Genomic DNA, 11,586 nt, shown 5'->3' with positions numbered 1-11,586 from the left:
TACAACGTTGTGTTAGTTTCAGGTGTATAGCCGGATGATTCAGTTATATATATATATATATATATATATATATATATATAATTAATGATTCAGTTATATATATGTATGTATATATATGTATACATATTCTTTTATATATATATATATATATGTATATAATTTTTCAGATTCTTTTCCCTTATAGGTTATTACAAAATATTTCAAATATCCTGCATTTGAACTCACCTCCTCTCATGATTACTGGTTTAGATATCATATTTCTGTGAGGATGATTTCCTACCTTTACTATATGTTTGCCTTTACTGGTGAGATTTCCTACTTTGTAATTTTCTTCTTTCTAGATGTGGCCTTTTCTTTTTTGCCTAGAGAAGTTCCTTTAGCATTTGTTGTAAAGGTGGTATTGTGGTGCTGAATTCTTTTAGCTTTTGCTTGTCTGTAAAGATTTTGATTTCTCTGTCAAATCTGAACAAGAGTCTTGCTGGATAGAGTATTCTTGGTTGTAGATTTTTCCCTTTCATCACTTTAAATATATCATACCATTCCCTTCTGGCCTACAGAGTTTCTGCTGAAAAATCAGCTGATAACCTAATGGGGATTCCCTTGTATGTTATATGTTGCTTTTCCCTTGTTGCTTTTAATATTTTCTCTTCATCTTTAACTTTTTTCAATTTGAGTAATATGTGTCTCAGCATGTTCCTCCTTGGGTTAATCCTGTATGGGACTCTCTGTGCTTCCTGGACTTGGGTGACTGTTTCATTTCCCATGTTAGGGAATTTTTCAGCTATTATCTCTTCCAATATTTTCACAGGCCCTTTCTGTCTCTCTTCTCCTTCCCGGACCCATATAATGCGAATGTTGGTGCATTTCATGTTGCCTCAGAGGTCTTTTAAACTGTCCTCACTTCTTTTCATTCTTTTTTCTTTATTCTGTTCCACAGCAGTAATTTCCACCACTCTGTCTTCCAGTTCTCTTATCCCCTCTTCTGCCTCATTTATTCTGCTATTGATTACTTCTAGTGTGATTTTTATTTCAGTTATGGTATTCTTCAACTTTGGTTTTCTCTATATTTCCTAACTCTTTGTTAAAAACTTCTCATTCTGTGCATCCATTCTTTTCCTGAGTTCTTGGATCATCTTTATGATCATTACCCTGAATTCTTTCTTGGGTAGATTGCTTATCTCCACTTCATTTAGTTGTTCCTTAAGGATTTTACCTTGTTCCTTTGTCTGGAACATATTCCTCTGCTGTCTCATTTTGTCTAAATTGTATTTGTATTTTTATGTATGTGGAAAGTTAGATATGTTTCTCAACCTTGGAGAAGTGGCCCTCTGTAGGGATGTCCTATGCATCCCAGGAGTACACGTCCCTCTCTTCACCCATGTGCCAGGCACCAGCTGGTGCCAGGGTAGGTCCTGACCTGTTTGAGGACCTGTTTGAGGACTCAGTTCCACTGGCTGAGGAATTGTAGGGTTTTGGTTTTGGTTTTTGGGGTGTTTTGTTTTGTTTTGTTTTGTTTTGCTTCTGTTGTCTGTCTCCTGGTGTGTGAGGCTGATCTAGAGACTTGTACAGGCTTCCTGGTAGGAGGGGCCAGTGCCTGCCCACTGGTGGATGGAGCTGGATCTTGGCCATCTGGTGGGCAGAGCCATCTCAAGGGGCATGTCTAGAGGCAGCTGTGGGCTCAGAAAGTCTTTAGGCAGCCTGTCTGCTGATGGATTGTGTTGTGTTCCTGCCTTGTTGGTTGTTTGACCTGACTCATACCAGCACTGGAGCCTACAGGCTGTTGGGTGGAGCCAGGTCTTGGTGCTAATTACCAAAGCAACATGTCTGTCTCCAGCAAGAGTTCAAGTAGATGAACACTCCCTTATATTTCTGCCACTAGCTTTTATGACCCCAGAGAGGGCCACAGCCACCCCTAATTCCCCAGGAAAATCTCTAAGACCAGCAGGTAGGTCTGGCCCAGGTTCCTATGAAGTCACTGATTTTGCCCTGGGTCCCTGTGCACATGAGACCTTGTGTGTGCCCTGCAAGAGTGGAGTCTCTGTCTCCCACAGTCCTGTGGTGCTCCTGCAATCAAACCCCACTGGCCTTCACAGCCAAATGCTCTGGGAGCTCCTCCTCCTGATGCCAGGCACCCAGGCTGGGGAGCCTGACATGGGTCTCAGAATTCTCACTCCTGTGGGAAAACTTCTGCAATATAATTATTCTCCAGTTTGTGGGTGGACCACCCAGGGAGTATGGGATTTGATTATATCATGAGTGTGTCCCTCCTACCATCATGCTGGGTTTCTTCTTTATGTCTTTGGATGTAGAATATCTTTCTTAGTAGGTTCCAGTATTCTTCTTATTGGTTGTTCAGCAATTAGCTGTAATTTTGGTGTTCTTGTAAGAGGGGGTAAGCTCAAGGTCCTTCTACTCCACCATCTTGTCTTCTCCCATAAGCCTAATGTCTTAATACTACTTTTCTATTTGTCCCATCTGTTCTTTGTATCTTTAGTTCTCCTCCCCTGACTTCTTCTGGATTAATTAGTATTTATTGGTCCATTTTATTTTGTTTATTAGATTTTTAGTTATATAATGTTGTATTGTTGTCATGTTTACCCTAAATACTAACCATGCATTCTTGCCTTATTATAGTCTACCTTAACTTAGTAGTTTAACCACTTCTCAAAGAATGAAAGAACCATAAAACCATTTAACTCCATTTATTTCCTTTATGCACTTTACTTTAAAAATATTTTTAGTTCTACCTACTATAAATCCCATGGCAAGTAATTAACATTGTTGCAAAAAACAGTCAGTATTCTTTTACGTTTACTCATATGTGTATCTTTTCCAAGGGAACTTCAACCCGTTCTACAATTCTGTTTGTCCATCTAGGTTCATTTTACTTTAACTTAAAGAACATCCTCTACTACTTATTGTAGCTTGAGTTTGCTGGCAATAAATTCTATCAGTACTTGTCCAAAAATGTCATAATTTTACCTTAATTTTTGAAGAACATTTTTGCTGGGTACAGAATATAGCTTGGGATTTTTTTAAAATATAATTCCTTTTAAAAAGTCATTGCATTGCCTATGACTTTCCATAGTTTCTTTTCAAAGTTCATTTCTAAGATGAATTGTTATTTCCTAAAGATAATAATTCTTTCTCGATGCTCTTGACATTTTTTCACTTCCATTGGTTTTAAACAGCTTGCTCATGGTGTACCTAGGTCTAGTTTTCTTTCTGTTTTCCCTAACTGGTATTCTCTAAGCTATTAGAATCTATATATTAATTTATTTAATCATTATCACTTTTATGTGGAATCTAAAATGTGGCACAAATGAACATATCTACAAAAGAGAAACAGACTAAGAGACATAGAGAATAGACTTGGTGCAAAGGGGAAGGGGGGTGAGGGAGGGAAGGACTGGGAGTGTGGTATTAGCAAATGTAAACTATTATTTATAAGATGGATAAAGAGCAAGGTCCTACTATATAGCACAGGGAACTATATTTAATATCCTGTAATAATCCATAATGGAAAAGAATATTTTAAAAAAAGAATGTATATATGTGCATAACTGAGTCACTTGTTGTACAGCAGAGGTTGGCACAACACTGTAAATCAACTATACTTCAATAAATAAATTTTAAGAAATAAAAATAAAATTTATTTCATCATTTGGCTTTCTGACACATGTTTATAACCCTTTACTGTATTATTTTCATTATCTTGGGTGGCTTTGCCTCAATTAAGATACTTTCTAGTGATCTCTTGAACTCACTAATGCTGATTTCTAAAACTAAAAAATAACATACCCAAAATTAGGTAATCACTAAATACATTTAACAGTAGACTGGATATGAAGACAGGGTGAGTCAAAAGATACTGTGGTTCAGGGGCTGAAAAATCACTCTGGCCTAGGATATCTAGGCTTAGAGATTTGGAGCTTATGATGTAAAAAAAAAAAAAAAAACCCTAACCTTCCAGAGTTTAATGTCCAATAACTTCATGAGATTTTAAGCACACAGGTACCCAAGATGCTAAAATTCAGGGGATATTGCATCCCATAGCATTCCTCCAATGAATTATGTGGTTCTTTCAGTAACAAAGGCTATACTGCCACAGGATATAAGAAGTTTATACTTCTAGAACCACAGAGTACTATGGTTTGAAACGCTGCTTCCAGAACTTCATGGATTCAGGCTCTAAAGTCAAAATCTCTTTGGCCTATGGCTCCAGGATTCTGTTTCAAGGGTGCTATGGTAGGTGGGGTACAAGACTGAAGCCTAGATGGACCCAGGGCTCTATGGCTTCTAAGCCCTATAAGGCCAGTGCACTGTATTCTTCTGGCTATATAGTCAAACAAAACAAAACAAAACAAAGCTGTGGCCCCTTGACAGTTCTGAATCTAAAATGACTACAGTTTTAATGTTTTGACTCATGCTTTATGATGCCAGAGTACTCTAGCCCAAAGTCTCTATGACTCTGGGCCTTTATGAGACCTGGAGGTTTGTGGTTGAGGCTCTTGATGGATTCAGGCCCCACAGTCCTATGTTTCAGTGTTCCTATGATTCTGTGGCTCCATGTCTACGTGGCTCCTGATATGTAAGGTACCAAGACTCTAAGGTAGGCCTAGGCCTATAAGGTCCAAAGGTGATGGGATGGCAGGGTGTCTTGTCTCAGGGAACCACTGTACCAGCACTCTCTGCTTTCTGAGCTTTCTAAATCAAGAGCAATGAACGATCCCCAGGGTCCTTGTTACCTGCTTCATTTTGGTACCAAACATGGAGCCGCTCGCGTCAATAACAAACACCACGTTTTTCTTAACAGGTGGAAGGCTTCTGGGTGCAAAGTAATGAACAAAATAGCCATCGCAAATCTGGAGAAAAAGAAGTGGAATCAACAAAAACTGTGAAAGCCAGTCTAAATCAAGTCCCCTCTTATTTTGCTGCATAAAACCCTGCTCTTTTCCTTCCTAGGCCTTATCACTGTTGCTATTAAATAGGCATTTGTGGGATTGTTTGCTCAATGTCCATCTCCTCCACCAGAAGTGTATCTCTGCTGGTCAGGCTGCCAGCCCAGGGCCTGCCCCTGAGCTGTGGAGAAAATGAGACTGGCTTGTGGCCCAAGGCTCCAGGGATCAGGATCTCTGTAATATGTGAGTTCCTGTCTGTGAGAGCTGGGCTTGCATAGTCTTGAGGGCCCCTAGGGACGTTTTGCCTGGGCTCCAGGAACTGAGAGTGTTGTTTTAACCTCCCTCTATAGAGTGAGCCTGGGGCCCGGCTCCATTGCTGCCAGGGGCTGGGAGTTTGCAGGGCCTCCCTCTCCTCCTTAAACCTCCTTTCTGCTGTTGCTGGGCAGAGCAGGGAGGGGAGGAGGGAGCAGAGGCTGAGTGAGCTATTTGTTCAGAGGGGATTGGTTAGACCAGGTGCAGATGCCTTGGGCTATCGGGGATATGATTGGCTGCTGACCCCCTTCCCCCACTCCATCTCTCCTTCTGCAGAGCCTGGGGCCTGGGACAGTTGAGGGAAGGGGAGGGGGAAGCTGGAAGGGCCCCCAGGACCAGTGGCAGCTCAGCCTAAGGAAGTATAGGCTTGCTGAGGGTCTGAGCTGCCCAGGAGCCTGAAGCAAGCTCTGTCCTGGGATAACCAGCTTATTCTCCTCTCAGCCCTTCAGGCATTCTCCAGTCACAAAGCTGGACACACTATCTCCTCCCATCTTGGAGGGTGGGAGGGGGGTGGTGGAGAGCAGGAAGGAGATGGGAGGACATCTTGCTCTTCCCCTCCACCCCAGCCTTTGAATTAATTCACAAGCACAAGCGTAGGCTTTGTCTGCACTTTTTCCTGGCACTCTACAGCAGTTCCCCAAGCCCTGGGTCAACCATCCTGCAACTGCCCAAGCCACAGGCAGAGTCCAGCTGCCCTTCTGTGTTCTTCCCATACCTGGGTAGGTGAGAGCTTCTGGGAAAATCACATTCCTACCTCTCCATGGTCCCAGGCTCACCAGTGACCCCACACCTCACATCCTATTATGTAAACCAGAGGCATGACCCAGGTCACCAACCTCTCACACTCCCTTCAACTGTCATGCCACCCCATTCTCAGGAAATGCCTCCCCTCCCTCTTCATGAAAAAATTAAGGGCACCAGGCCATGTCCTTTGGACTGCCCACCCCACCCTCGCGCAGGGTCCACACACCTATATGCCTCCTCCCTCTACTGAAAGACAAAACAATCCTTCCCTGACCCCATGCATGCCCAGCCTCCAGTACCTCCTCCACCAGCCAGACTCCTACTCTCCAACCCAGCCCATGCACCCGACTGGGTCTTCTTTAGAGTTTAAAAATGTTGGTGTCTTTTCCATCCACTAAGACAACCTCCATTCATCCCAATCCCACCCAAACTTCAAATCAGCTCCTTTCTTCCCGGTAGCATGCCAAGGTAATGAACTCGGCAGCTGCAATGGTCTTCTCACCTCCGGTTTACTCCTCTGCCCACTGCAGCCTGGCTCCCACCCCCACCGCTGATCCATCTCTCACCAAAGGTAGCAACGACCAGTTGGTTGGAAAACTCAGTGGGTGTATTTCAGTTCTCACCAGACTGCACCTCCCTGATATATTTCACAATTGACAATCACTTCTGCTCCTCAGAAGAATCTTTTCCCCTGGGATCCAGAGAGGATGAACACTCCTTATTCTCCTACCAGCTCTCAGGTCCATCGGATTCAGTCTCTTTCTTCAGCTCCATTTCCCCACTGTCCCTTAAACAGTGTTGCCTAATATTTGTCTGTCATGGCGTGCAAAGAGAATGATTACGTTTGTGTAGCACAATGGAGGGAAGTGGTGGGGATTTACAGCCCTGAATAGGCTGATGGCAGCTCCGTGGGGCCAGATACCCCAAGGGCTGTGGAGATCAATAGCTCCTAGACTGGGAAGCTCTACCTTAGCAACTGCCATCCTGGGTCTGCTCTTCTGGCTCTATACATTTGGCCTGGGTCACCTCCCTAGCTCTCTTGGATTCAACCCCTGAATCTCCACTGCTGACCCCACAACTCTTTCCCCAGTCCGATGCTCTTCACTCTTCCCCCTCCACAGCTTCATACACACTCACCATTGGACCTGTTCCCTTGGATGGCTGAAGCCTCCAATGTATGCTGCCCAAACAACAAATTCATTACCTTCCTCCCATCTCAGCCTTGCGTGTCTTTGTCATTTAGAGGCACCATCATCCACATGGTCACTCCAGATACAAACCTGAGTGTCACCCCTGAATCCTCCTGTGTCCCTCACTCCTCACATCCAACCAGCCACAAATTCATGCTGGTTTGATCTGCTGGATATGTCTCAGGCCCAACCCGCCTCGCCATCCCAAACTAATGAAGTCCAAATTTAGGGCTCCTTTCCCTCTGGTTTCCCTGCTTCTCCTGGGGCCCCTCCCGTCCATGCATCATTGCAGCAGCTGCAAGGTCTGGTCTTTCTAAACACAAACCTCATAGCGTCATTCCCTCTCAGGGCTCCCTGGGCATGTTCAACATAAATTTTATGTTCCTTATCAAGCCCCTGCAGCACTCATGGCCTTCAGTCTCACCTCTTAGCATTTCTTGGGCCTCAAATCAAAACTCCAGGAACTCCAATCCACTTGTAGTTCCCTACACACCCCTGGATATTTCCAGCCTCTATTCTTTGTATCATGCAGCCCTCAGTTTACTAGACTGCCTTTGCCTTCTGAGAGCCCCCCTTCCCAACTTGGCACACTTCTTTGAATTCTTTAAGACCCAGGTCAGGCTCCCTGACCTCCTCACCCCTCATGATGGCTTCCATCATACTTATGTTGTCATTGATAAAGCACTTCTCATCTTGTGTCATTCTCGTGTCTCTCTGTTTCACCTGGAGACAGTGAATAAGATCTGTGTGTGATTCACTTCAGGGTTCCTGACATCAGCCAGCAGTGGGCATAACGGATTAGGTGCCCATGGAGTAAATGTGTTGGGCTTTGAAAGGCGGGCATACTCAAGTAAAATGGGAGGTGAATTGAGGGGTTCTTGGTTGGGGGATGCAGGAATCATAGCACACAGTGGATGGGAGTATCAGTCGTACTATTTAATGCCTAGTTCCGTCTGTTCTATCTGTATCTTTACTCCAGGCAATGATGGGAGAGGTAAAGAATGAACAAGCAGACAAATGTCTCAGTTCACACGTGCACGCGCGCGTGTGCACTCACACACACACACACACACACCAGAACACCAGGTTAAGGCCCTGCTGCCACCTACTGGCATGATACCCTCAGCTCCTATTCTGAGAGGGTGAATTGCTTCTATTCCCCTTACACAACAGGCCTCTGTTATACCTCTGTGCCTCTGCATATGCGATTCCCCTCTCTCTGCATGCCCTCCCCTTCATCCTATCGGCCCAGGTGGAGGTAAAGTCTATTCAGTTTTCCTATGCTAACTTAAAGGCCAACTCGTTCAGGAAGGCTCTCGTGAAACCCTCCTCAGTGGTATCCATACGTAACCCATTACAGATTTATACACAGCCCTTAGAACCTTTTATGACTGCTCTGGCTCTATGTATCGAGTTACCTCAGGATGGGACATTTCCAAAGGGAGATTAGGGACTGTGTCCAACTCATTCCTGACTTCCCAGAGTCACTGAGGGCAGGACTGGGCTAGAGATGTTTCCAGCTTGATGGAGGTGAGTCCACATATGAATGAATGAATGAATAAGTAAGTGCATGAGGAGAGGTGTAACCAAAGCACTATACTAGCCCAGAGCAGAGAGAGGAATTGTAAGTGGGGTGGGGTCATCATGGAGGTGGCACTGAAGCAAGGTTTTCAGGGATGAGGAGGACACTCACCAGTGGAAAAAGGAGGGAGAAGACATTCCCAGGGCGGCAGACAGTATGAGCACATACTCAGGCACAGATGACTGGCAGGTTCAGGTGCTTTGGGACATTGGTGTGTGGTGTGGCGTGGTGTGGGGCAGCTGGAGGATGGTTTGTGTGCTGGAGGCAGTGAGAGGTGTGGTGGGAGAAGCAGGCTGGGACCAGACCTCTCAGGCTGCCATGCAATTGTTGTTGTGAAGCCAAGGGTCCCGGATCAGCCTCTACCCCTCTGGTAGAGCGTGGGACCTCTGCACATTCTTCGTGAGTGTGTGAGCTCAGAATTTAAGGGCTCCCTGTTTAGGCAAATGGCTCAAGTGAGGCAAAAAGAATTTTTAAAACTTAGAGACATCCAGAAAGCCCAAGAGAACATGAGAGTATCAGAGCTGCAGAAAGTGTGAGAGACTAATCGCTGGCCAATGGTTGCCTTTCCGAAAGGTCTGGTTAAGAGTGGGCTATGACTTGCTTCAGTTAGGAATGTATTCACCTGGATCTTGATTCAGTTTATACAGTTCCGGGTGTCCAACCCTTTGGGGGACACATGTGCCTCACCAGGTGTGAAGTCATGTGTCGCTACACACCGTCCTATCCGTGTTCACTAGTCCTCACTGATCCCTAGGGAGAAACAAACGTGCACCTTGTGGAGGCCAGCGCCTTGTTTCCCAGGTCTGTCTGACTCCAGAGCCCACGCTCTTTCCATTCTCCTGGCCCTCTCACCTGCACGTCTCCAACGATGTCCTCCATGACTACATCATACTGGACCACGAAGTCGGCCCTGATGCCTGAACTGGAGAAGGCAGACTGGTCTTGCAGTGTCGCGCAGAAGGTAATTCGGACACTGGTCTCTCCCCTCTCAATCCTGGTGGATGGGGGCGAGTCAGCCTCACCTGCATGGGTGGGGAGGGGTTAGGTGGGATGGAGAGCTCACCAGGCAGAAAGTCAGGTAAAGGGACATCAAAAGAGGCAATATCTGGGGAGGGTGAGAAGTAAGCCCTGCACCACCTGCTGTTCCTTTTGCCTGCAACGCCCCTCCACCTGCCCAAATGCTACATTCCTCTCCCAATCCTACAACCAGCTCCCCCTACTCTGCCTCTTCCACGGGCCCAGCCTGACAGACCCAGCCCCCACTCAGCTCCCAGGCTCTGGCAGCCTGGCCCTCACTCACAACTTCATCCTGGCTCATTTGCCATCCATCCAGGGAGCCCAGTCTCTGGAGGAGTGTCATGTCCCCAGGAGCCTGGATCTCCTCCCGGAGAGACCGTGTCGTGTGTGTTGTGGAGAGAGACAGATACACAGTCAGGGCCTCGGTCTCCTCCCATGCCCCTTACTGCTGCGGGAAACTGCAGCCCAGCAACGTTCTCTTCTAGATAGAATTTCATGTGTTTTCTTCCCCCTCTGGCTTCTTGACTCTCAGAATCACGTGTGTGAATAAGACTTTTAGCGCCTCATGAAATCACAGATGAACTTCTGGTCCCGGATGTTTGCTGAGCTGGCCACAAGATCAACTCCTCTGGAATTTCAGCCCAAGACAAATGTCCATTTAGACATGCCTCTGTGCCTCCTTTTTTCCAGAAAATGGAAACTAGGGAATTCTGCTCCCCACCCCCCTTTCCTGCTACAGCTGTCAGGAAGCTTAGGGGCAAACTGAGCCCCCATACTCTCTGAGGCGTCTGCTTACATACATTCCCTTGGCTTCCTTCCTTTCAGAGGTCTTTGTTCTGTTTTATCCCCACAGGATTGGCTCTCCCCTCCGTTTTAACCTTTAAGGAGAAGGGGGGAGGGAGCTGCCATTTATAGCTTAGGGTTTAAGCGTGCAAGCTCCAAGGACTCAGATGCTGCCTGTGGGCCCCTGGACAAGTTATTCACACTCTCTAAGCCTCAGGCTCCTCATCTGTAGCACGGGAAGGATAATAGCTCCTCTTTCATAGACAGTGTTTGTGCGAATTCAGTGAGATCATTTATGTAAAGCATTTGGAACCATACTTGGATCTTAGTAAGTGCTCGATAATGCTAATGATTACAATTATCATCAGGTCTTCATTACTCTGTACCAGTGATTTGCAGAGAGGAATTTTCTCAAATTCTCACAGTGGTCCTGGGCCATCGATTGCACGTCCCCATCGTACAGACGGGAAAAGTGAAGCAGAGCCAGTGAGTGATTTGCCTGCTGCCCCACCTTTGGAGAAGGTCAAAGCTGGGATTTGAACCCAGGTCTGTGTCTGTCTCTCTCTTGTCTGTATTCCATACTGTCTCTCTGGGTCAGCAGGATCCAAGTAGGTAGGACATCCGAAGCTAAACAGTTTAGCGAGAGTGGCCACATGACATGGGTGATTTCTCTGTGCCTGTCCACTTGTCCCTCAGCGGAGGCGTCTAGGCCGGACCAGTGGTTCTCCAATCTGACTGGACATCAAGTTCACTTGCAAATGGGTTAAAAAGATAGGTTCCTGGGCCCCTCCCCAACCTACTGAAGCAGACTCCAGGAGGGTGGGGTCCAGGAATCTGTATTCTGACAGCTCACATAGCGATTCTGCTGGCCGTAGCCAGTGTGGCCTTCAAACACCTTGAGATGGAAAAACAAACACCTTGAGATGAAGTTTGAAGCAAGCCTGGCAGCCAGGACATCTCTCTGGCATACAGGGCCTGAGATGATGTCCTCTGGGGCAGCCTGCACTTCACACTGTCCTCCCATTGCCCTTCCATTCTCAGTGGTGATTCCAGAGGA

The sequence above is a fragment of the Orcinus orca genome, chromosome X, assembly GCF_937001465.1.
Source record: "Orcinus orca chromosome X, mOrcOrc1.1, whole genome shotgun sequence".
Classification (NCBI taxonomy): domain Eukaryota; kingdom Metazoa; phylum Chordata; class Mammalia; order Artiodactyla; family Delphinidae; genus Orcinus; species Orcinus orca.
This window is presented reverse-complemented; position numbering follows the sequence as displayed.